Genomic DNA, 7,999 nt, shown 5'->3' with positions numbered 1-7,999 from the left:
ACGGCCCGGCTAAGTCGGTTCACTTTTTTTTTAACAATTCCGCGCAGAAAAGCAAAGAAAAGAAATACTAAACGGATTCCAAAAATCGTGAAAAAAAAAATTCCCCGTCCTCTAAAAATCTACCGGACAAGGTGAACATTTATTTGGGACTCTAGTGCAATTTTGAAAAACGCAATTTTTTCCTAATTCAAATAAAATAGCGATAAAACTTCGAATAAAATTCTTATTTGATTTTAATATTCAATCTCCAATATTTCTTTATTTTGAGGAAGTCATTTTATCCTCTCTCTTTTATTTTCATAAAAGAAATATTCAAAGAGAAAATAATTAAAATCAAACGATCCTCTTTTCAAAATTTGAGAAAACTCAAATATGAAAATAACGAAATTCCCAACTCTCTCCGTGGGTCCTTGAGTTGCGTAGAATTTCTAGGATCAAGCCAAAATGCAATAAAAATATGATATGCAATGATGACCTAATGTATAACAATCCAAATTGAAAATTTGGGATGTTACAAACCTACCCCCTTAAGATGAATCTCGCCCTCAAGATTCGGGTTGGCTAGAAAATACGTGAGGGTGATCCTTCCGTACGTCTTCCTCTCGTTCCCAGGTGGCTTCATCTTCGGTATGGTGGCTCCACTGAACTTTGCAGAACTTAATAACTTTGCTGCGTGTAACTTGGCTGGCAAACTCGAGAATCTTGACTGGTTTCTCCTCGTAGGTCAAATCGCTATCCAACTGAATCGCTTCCAGTGGCACTGTATCTCTCAGAGGGATATCCACCATCTCTGCGTGGCACTTCTTCAACTGAGAAACGTGGAACACATCGTGAACTCCTAACAATCCTTCAGGCAATTCCAACTTGTAAGCAACTTCTCCCATACGTTCCAAAACCTTGTATGGTCCCACAAAACATGGTGCGAACTTTCCCTTAACTCCAAAACGCTTCACTCCTCGAAGTGGTGATACACGAAAGTACACTCTGTCTCCGACTTCGTATTCCAAAACCTTGTATGGTCCCACAAAACATGGTGCTAACTTTCCCTTAACTCCAAAACGCTTCACTCCTCGAAGTGGTGATACACGAAGGTACACTCTGTCTCCAACTTCGTAAACTGTCTCCTTGCGTTTAGAATCCGCATAGCTCTTCTGCCTGGACTGGGCTACCTTGAGTCTATCGCGAATCAGCTTAGCCTTCTCTTCAGACTCTTTAATCAAATCTATTCCAAACAACTGACGGTCTCCAACTTCATCCCACAACAATGGTGTCCTGCACCTTCTTCCGTACAATGCTTCGAAAGGGGCCATCTTCAAACTGGCTTGATTATAAGAGAACTCTGCATAAGGCAAATTGTCGTCCCAACTAGATCCATAATCTAGCGCACAAGCTCTCAACATGTCCTCCAGAATCTGATTGACTCTCTCAGTCTGTCCATCTGTCTGTGGGTGAAAGGCTGTACTGAACTCTAGCCTGGTTCCCAAAGTTTCATGCAACTGACTCCAGAACTATGAGGTAAACTGGGTTCCTCTATCTGATACAATGGTCCTCGAAACTCCATGCAAACATACGATCCTGGTCATGTATATCTTTGCCAACTTAGCACTGGTGTAAGTGGTCTTCACTAGGATGAAATGAGCTACTTTCCTCAAATGATCGACTACAACCCATATCGAGTCATAGCCTGAACGAGTCCTGGGCAATCCCGTGATAAAATCCATGCCTAGCTTGTCCCACTTCCATTCGGGTATCGGCAATGGTTGTAACAATCCAGCTGGCTTCTGATGTTCTACCTTCACTCTCTGACATACATCACAAACTGCTACATACTCCGCAATATCCTTCTTCATTCCGGTCCACCAGAAATTGTCCTTCAAATCCAGATACATCTTGGTATTTCCTGGGTGAATCGAATATGGCGAATCATGGGCCTCCTGCAAAATCAGCTTCCTGATCTCCTGATCATTTGGCACATATACGCAGTCCTCAAACCATAAGGTATCGTGCTCATCCTCATGAAATCCTTTAGCCTTTCCTTTGCTCATCCTTTCCTTTATCTCGGCAATCTCCTTGTCCGTCTTCAGAGCTTCTCTGATCTTATCCATCAACGTAGACTGAATCTCCAATGCTGCTACATAGCCTCTCGGAACTATCTCCAAACATAGCTTGCGAAGATCCTCTGCTAACTCCTTGGGTAACTCTCCGGTCATGAGTGTATTGACATGACTCTTGCGGCTCAACGCATCGGCTACTACGTTAGCCTTTCTGGGATGATAATGCAATCTCATATCATAATCCTTAATGAGCTCCAACCATCTCCTCTGCCTGAGATTCAACTCCTTCTGCGTGAAGATATACTTCAAACTCTTGTGATCCGTGTATACCTCACAATGGTTTCCGATGAGAAAATGTCTCCAAGTCTTCAACGCATGCACTACGGCTGCTAACTCCAAATCATGGGTAGCGTAATTCAACTCATGGGGTTTAAGCTGTCGTGAGGCATATGAAACAACTCTTCCCTCATGCATAAGTACGGCTCCAAGTCCTCGACGAGAAGCGTCGCAATACACTTCATAATCCTTGCGTTGATCTGGCAGAATCAACATTGGTGATGTAACCAAACGATTCTTCAACTCCTGGAAACTGGCCTCACATTCCTCAGTCCATTTGAATTTGGTGTCCTCCTTCAACAACTCCGTCATGGGCTTTGCAATCTTCGAGAAATTCTCAATGAACCTCCAGTAGTATCCTGCGAGTCCAAGACAACTCCGGATCTCTCCAACTGACGTGGGTGCTTCCCAATTTGTCACAGTGACAACTTTGGTGGGGTATACTGATATTCCTTCTCCGGATATAACATGTCCAAGGAATCTAACTTCCTTCAACCAAAACTCACACTTGCTGAACTTGGCGTATAGCTGATGTTCTCTGAGCTTCCCAAGTACCAAACGCAAATGCTCCTTATGCTCCTCTTCATTCTTCGAGTAGACCAGAATATCATCAATGAACACCACAACGAACTTATCCAAAAACTCCATAAACACCTTGTTCATCATGTTCATAAAATAGGCAGGTGCATTAGTTAGGCCAAATGACAAAACGGTATACTCATATAGCCCGTACCTCGTGGTAAAAGCTGTCTTAGGTATATCCTGCTCTCGAATCTTCAGCTGGTGGTACCCTGATCGCAAATCGATCTTAGAAAATACTTTAGCTCCTTGCAACTGATCAAACAAATCATTGATCATCGGCAGTGGGTACTTGTTCTTGATCGTTACTTCATTCAATCCATGATAATCAACAACCATCCTCAACGAGCCATCCTTCTTCTCCACTAGAAGCACTGGTGATCCCCAAGGTGATGAACTTGGGCGAATATAGCCTTTATCCAGTAACTCCTTAATCTGCTTCTTAATCTCCTCCAAATCCTTTGCGGGCATCCTGTACGGTCTCCTAGATATTGGCCCTGTGCCTGGTAAAAGTTCAATCAAAAACTCAATGTCTCTATCCGGTGGCATGCCTGGCAACTCTTCTGGAAATACATCCGGGAAATCCTTCACCACTGGTACTTCCTCCTATACAACTCCTGATAAGGAATTTACTTGAGTCCTCTTCAGCACATGCCGGGATACATACTTAATCCTTCTCCCTTCCGGGGTGGTGAGAAAAATTGACTTACTGGCGCAATCGATGTTTCCTCCATACATCGATAGCCAATCCATACCCAGAATCACATCCAAACCTTGCGACTCCAAAATTATCAGGTCTGAGGGGAAAACATGCCTACCTATGGTCAATGGCATCTGAAAACATCCTTGGCTTGCCATATACTCCGCTCCTGGCGAGCTCACTAACATAGGCGTACTAAGAACTTTGGTGGGCAGTTTGTACTTATCCACAAATCCCCTTGATATGTATGAATGTGATGCACCAGTATCAAAAAGAACAATTGCAGTAAATGACTTAACCAAAAACTTACCTATTACTGCATCTGGCTGGGCTTCAACCTCCTCCACGTTAATGTGGTTCACTTGTCCCCTATTGAAAGGGTTGGGCTTCTTCCCAGAGCTTCCATTGCCGTTTCCATTCTTAGCTTCAGGACATTCAATTGGCATAATGTCCAGTCTTCTGGCACTTGTAGCAAGTAACGTGGCTTAGATCTTTCTTGGCGGGCGTTGCTGGGTTGGAAAGGTTCTAGCCGTTGCTTCCTCCATTACCATTCCCATTCTTGGGGCCACTATGGTTGTGCGAACTTCCTCCAGTGTGATTGTGACCTCCATGGTTATGCTGAAGGGGTCCTCCCGAGTTCGGGGTAAAGCGGGGTCTCTGCTGAGCTCCAAAATTGTACTTCCCTTGTGCATACTTCCTCTTGCAGCTGTCAATCTGCTGCTGCTTCCCTTCAATCATGAGAGCTCTATCTACCAACTCCTGGTAGTTGTTGAAAGTTGCAACCATCAACTGCATGCTCAGCTCATCATTCAGTCCTTCCAGAAACTTCTCCTGCTTAGTTGCATCTGTAGCAACGTCATCTGGGGCATAACGTGCTAGCTTACTAAAATCATCCACATACTGGCCAACTGTGTGTCCTCCTTGGCGTAAGTTGTGAAACTCACGCTTCTTCATGGTCATAGCTCCTGTTGATACATGGGCAGTGCGAAAAGCCTGCTGAAACTGGTCCCATGTAACAATGTCGATGGGGTAAGTGGCTGTGAAATTCTCCCACCATGATGTTGCGGGTCCATCAAGCTGATGTGCGGCAAAACGCACTCTCTCCGCATCTGTGCATCCTGTAGTGGTCAACTCCCTTCCAATCTTGCAGAGCCAATCATCTGCAACTATCGGCTCGGTGCTACTGGAGAACACCGGCGGATTTAGCCTTAGAAAACTGGCTAAGTGATCAACAGGTGGTGGTGGTGGTGGGTTGTTGTTGTTGTTGTTCCCCTGATTCTGATTCTGGACTAGTATCTGCATCAATGCATTCTGCTGCTGGATCAATTGGGTGATCTTCGGTGGGAAAACAAATCCGGTGTCACGTCTCGGAGGCATCTGATGGGTTTAGAGGGAAGAGATTAAAATAGAAAAGGGGGTCTAGTGAGAAAACACTACCCATATGCACATGAGACAAACACAATCATATCACTCAATCAATCAAGCAAGGGCATACAATCGGTCTAGAACTATCGTTAAAAGTGCTCGAACTACTACTATGTACATGGGGGAATACTACTACTGTTATGGTGGTCGACTAGATAATTGATCGGTAGAAGACTCCATAATATCTGCTCCAGCTTCATCAACATAGTCATCATCGCTATCGTCAGGGTCCGAGTCGGTGTCGTCGATGATGATGTAGTTCTCCGGGCAAGTGGAATCATCGTCTTCTCCTCCTGGCGCGGGGTCTCCCATGAACACTCCTAGCTTCTTCTTCAGATCATCATTCTTCTCCACGAGTATCGTCATTTCCTCCTCATATCCATCGCATGTAGACTCGAGTTCTTCTTCCAGCTACATGATCTTGGTCATTGCCTTCTTCAGATCTATCATGCCTGCGCACATCTGGTTCTCCTGGCGTCGAATGTGCTGGTTTAACTCCTGGATGAAAGCGGCAATCGATCTATCCTTCCTGGTGCTGATCATCTCCCATTGCTCATCTCGGCGCCCACAAATCTGGTAAATAGTATCCTTGAGATCCCTGTGGTAAACTTCTCCAATGCGTCCCATGGCAATGTGGGCTGCCATGCTCTTTCCTAAACTCCAGGTTGGGGCATCAAAGGAAAACTCTATGGGCTCAGTGACGGGCGTGAATGTTCTTCCAGGAATCTGAACTTGAATCATCTAACGCTCCTCTTCTGGTAAAGTGGCGATGTAGGTCCCGGTGAAGCTTGGTATTCCGATGTTCAGGTATTTAGTGACTTCCTTCAGGTGTCGTCCAAAAGGTGTTTCTTCATCCGGTTGCGTGAACTTGATCCTTGCATCCGCCATCCTAAAGATAGAAAATGGAGAGGAGTCGGAAATGACAAGAGAGTAGTGATCTAGGGCTTTAGCTTAATGGTCGTGTCCTACAGTCAGTGTGTGCTCTGATACCATCTTGTAGCGACCAGACCTCAAACAGTCTGATCTCTGTGCATCAGTGTCATCCCTGGATCGGTAATGCTGACATGCACAATACTTGAAGGATTTATAACAGAGTAGCAATCACACACTTATTACATCGAATGTCTCAAAAGAGAACTTATTACAATAAATATGGCTTAAGGCCATCTAATACGATAACAGCGGAAGGCTTGGAAGATAAAGTGAGTCCATCAACTCCAACGGCATCACTGAGTGAAAGACCACGACCTAAGGCACCTTACTCGTTGTCTGAAAAGTCTGCAACATGAACGTTGCAGCCCGAAAACGGGTCAGCACATGGAATATGCTGGCAAGGTAACACAAGAGTAATGAACAGAATAATAGCTATCACTACATGCATATTTGGTTGGTGGAAGCAGTATGGTTAAATATGTTTCGCGAAAAGCCAATTTTTCCCTACAACAAAGGAATAAATTTTATTTAACTATCATGGTGGTTGTTAAACATTGAGAAGGTTCACCCAACTCAATCCCAATTAAGCGTCATCATTAAACCCAATCAAATTATATTAAGAGTGATGAGATCCACATGACAATCCAAGAACTAGATACTCAAAATATCCATAACCGGGGACACGGCTAACCATGATTAGTTTGTACACTCTGCAGAGGTTTGCGCACTTTTCCCCACAAGACTCCATCTCCTCCGTTGGATTTCTCGCACTACATGATGTTTGAGAAATGGATGACCGAGACACAGTCTTTCCGAAGAGGTCCCCTTAACCGATAGATAGGCCGGTACACCTACAATCCCCTATATCTGCTAGCCCATCATGGAAAGGTTTCCCACAACTTACTCAACTATGCCAGAGCCCATAATGGGATGTGGCTGCACACGGAAGTTTCTAGAAGAATAATCTTATGATCCCTTTGAGCCTGGGTGCCAGTCCATAGGAGAATCACACGGTACCCCGGGATTTCCAAAAATACAGGCAACACTGGGTTCCCCAGGTGCCTCAATCCACCCAGATGTGTATTAAAGTAGCCACCTTAAGTTAACCATTAATTAACAATACTCACATCTGTCATGGATACACTCACCCAATCCACGTCTACAAGCATAGCATAGCAATATAAGCAACGTAGAAGTAACTCCCAAGGGTTTGGTAATAAACAGGACAATAGGTACTACCTCATCTACTTCCCAAAACCCACATATTAATCAGATCCTAATCATGCAATTGTTTGAGGATTGATCTAATGCAATAAAACTGGGTAGTAAATAGGTATGATCAAAGTGTTACTTGCCTTGCTGATGATCCGTGTAACCTAGAGACTCGTAGTAGCACGCTTCGCACTCCGGGTACTCTATCGCAAACAAACAAGCATACAATAAGCACTCAACTAGAAGCACGGATAAACTCAAATAAGAGATCTAACCAGAAGGTTCAACTTAAGAACTCTGGTTTGCAAAAAGAGTCAAATCAAACGAAGCAACGAAACTCAAACTGCGAAAGAAACAAGCTTTGTTTACTAATCTGGACTAAAGTCAAATTTTACAGTAACAAAAACTTGTTTAGGTTGATTAAACAGAAAGAGGGCTTCGAGACAAAACTCTAGGCGCTTGAATCGCCTGATTCCGATAAACGAGCGAAAAGTTAAACTAAAACGAAAATCGGGTCAGAAATCGCGATCGAAAATAATCGCGGAAAACCCTGGAAAAAGAAAAACTGACGAACAGGCTAACGAACGAACGTTCGCTGTCTGTGACTAATGGGTGAAAACCGTTCATTAAAACGAATGTACGGACGAACGTCAGCTAAATAACTAAACCGGAAAAAAAACGAACCAGTTCTGAAAAAAAAAACAGATCTAGGGTTTTGAAAAAAAACGATCGGTTTTTCGAAAAAACCGGCGGCGGCTAC

The sequence above is a fragment of the Triticum aestivum genome, chromosome 2D (assembly GCF_018294505.1).
Source record: "Triticum aestivum cultivar Chinese Spring chromosome 2D, IWGSC CS RefSeq v2.1, whole genome shotgun sequence".
NCBI classification, from domain to species: domain Eukaryota; kingdom Viridiplantae; phylum Streptophyta; class Magnoliopsida; order Poales; family Poaceae; genus Triticum; species Triticum aestivum.
Note: the sequence above shows the minus strand (reverse complement) of the source record.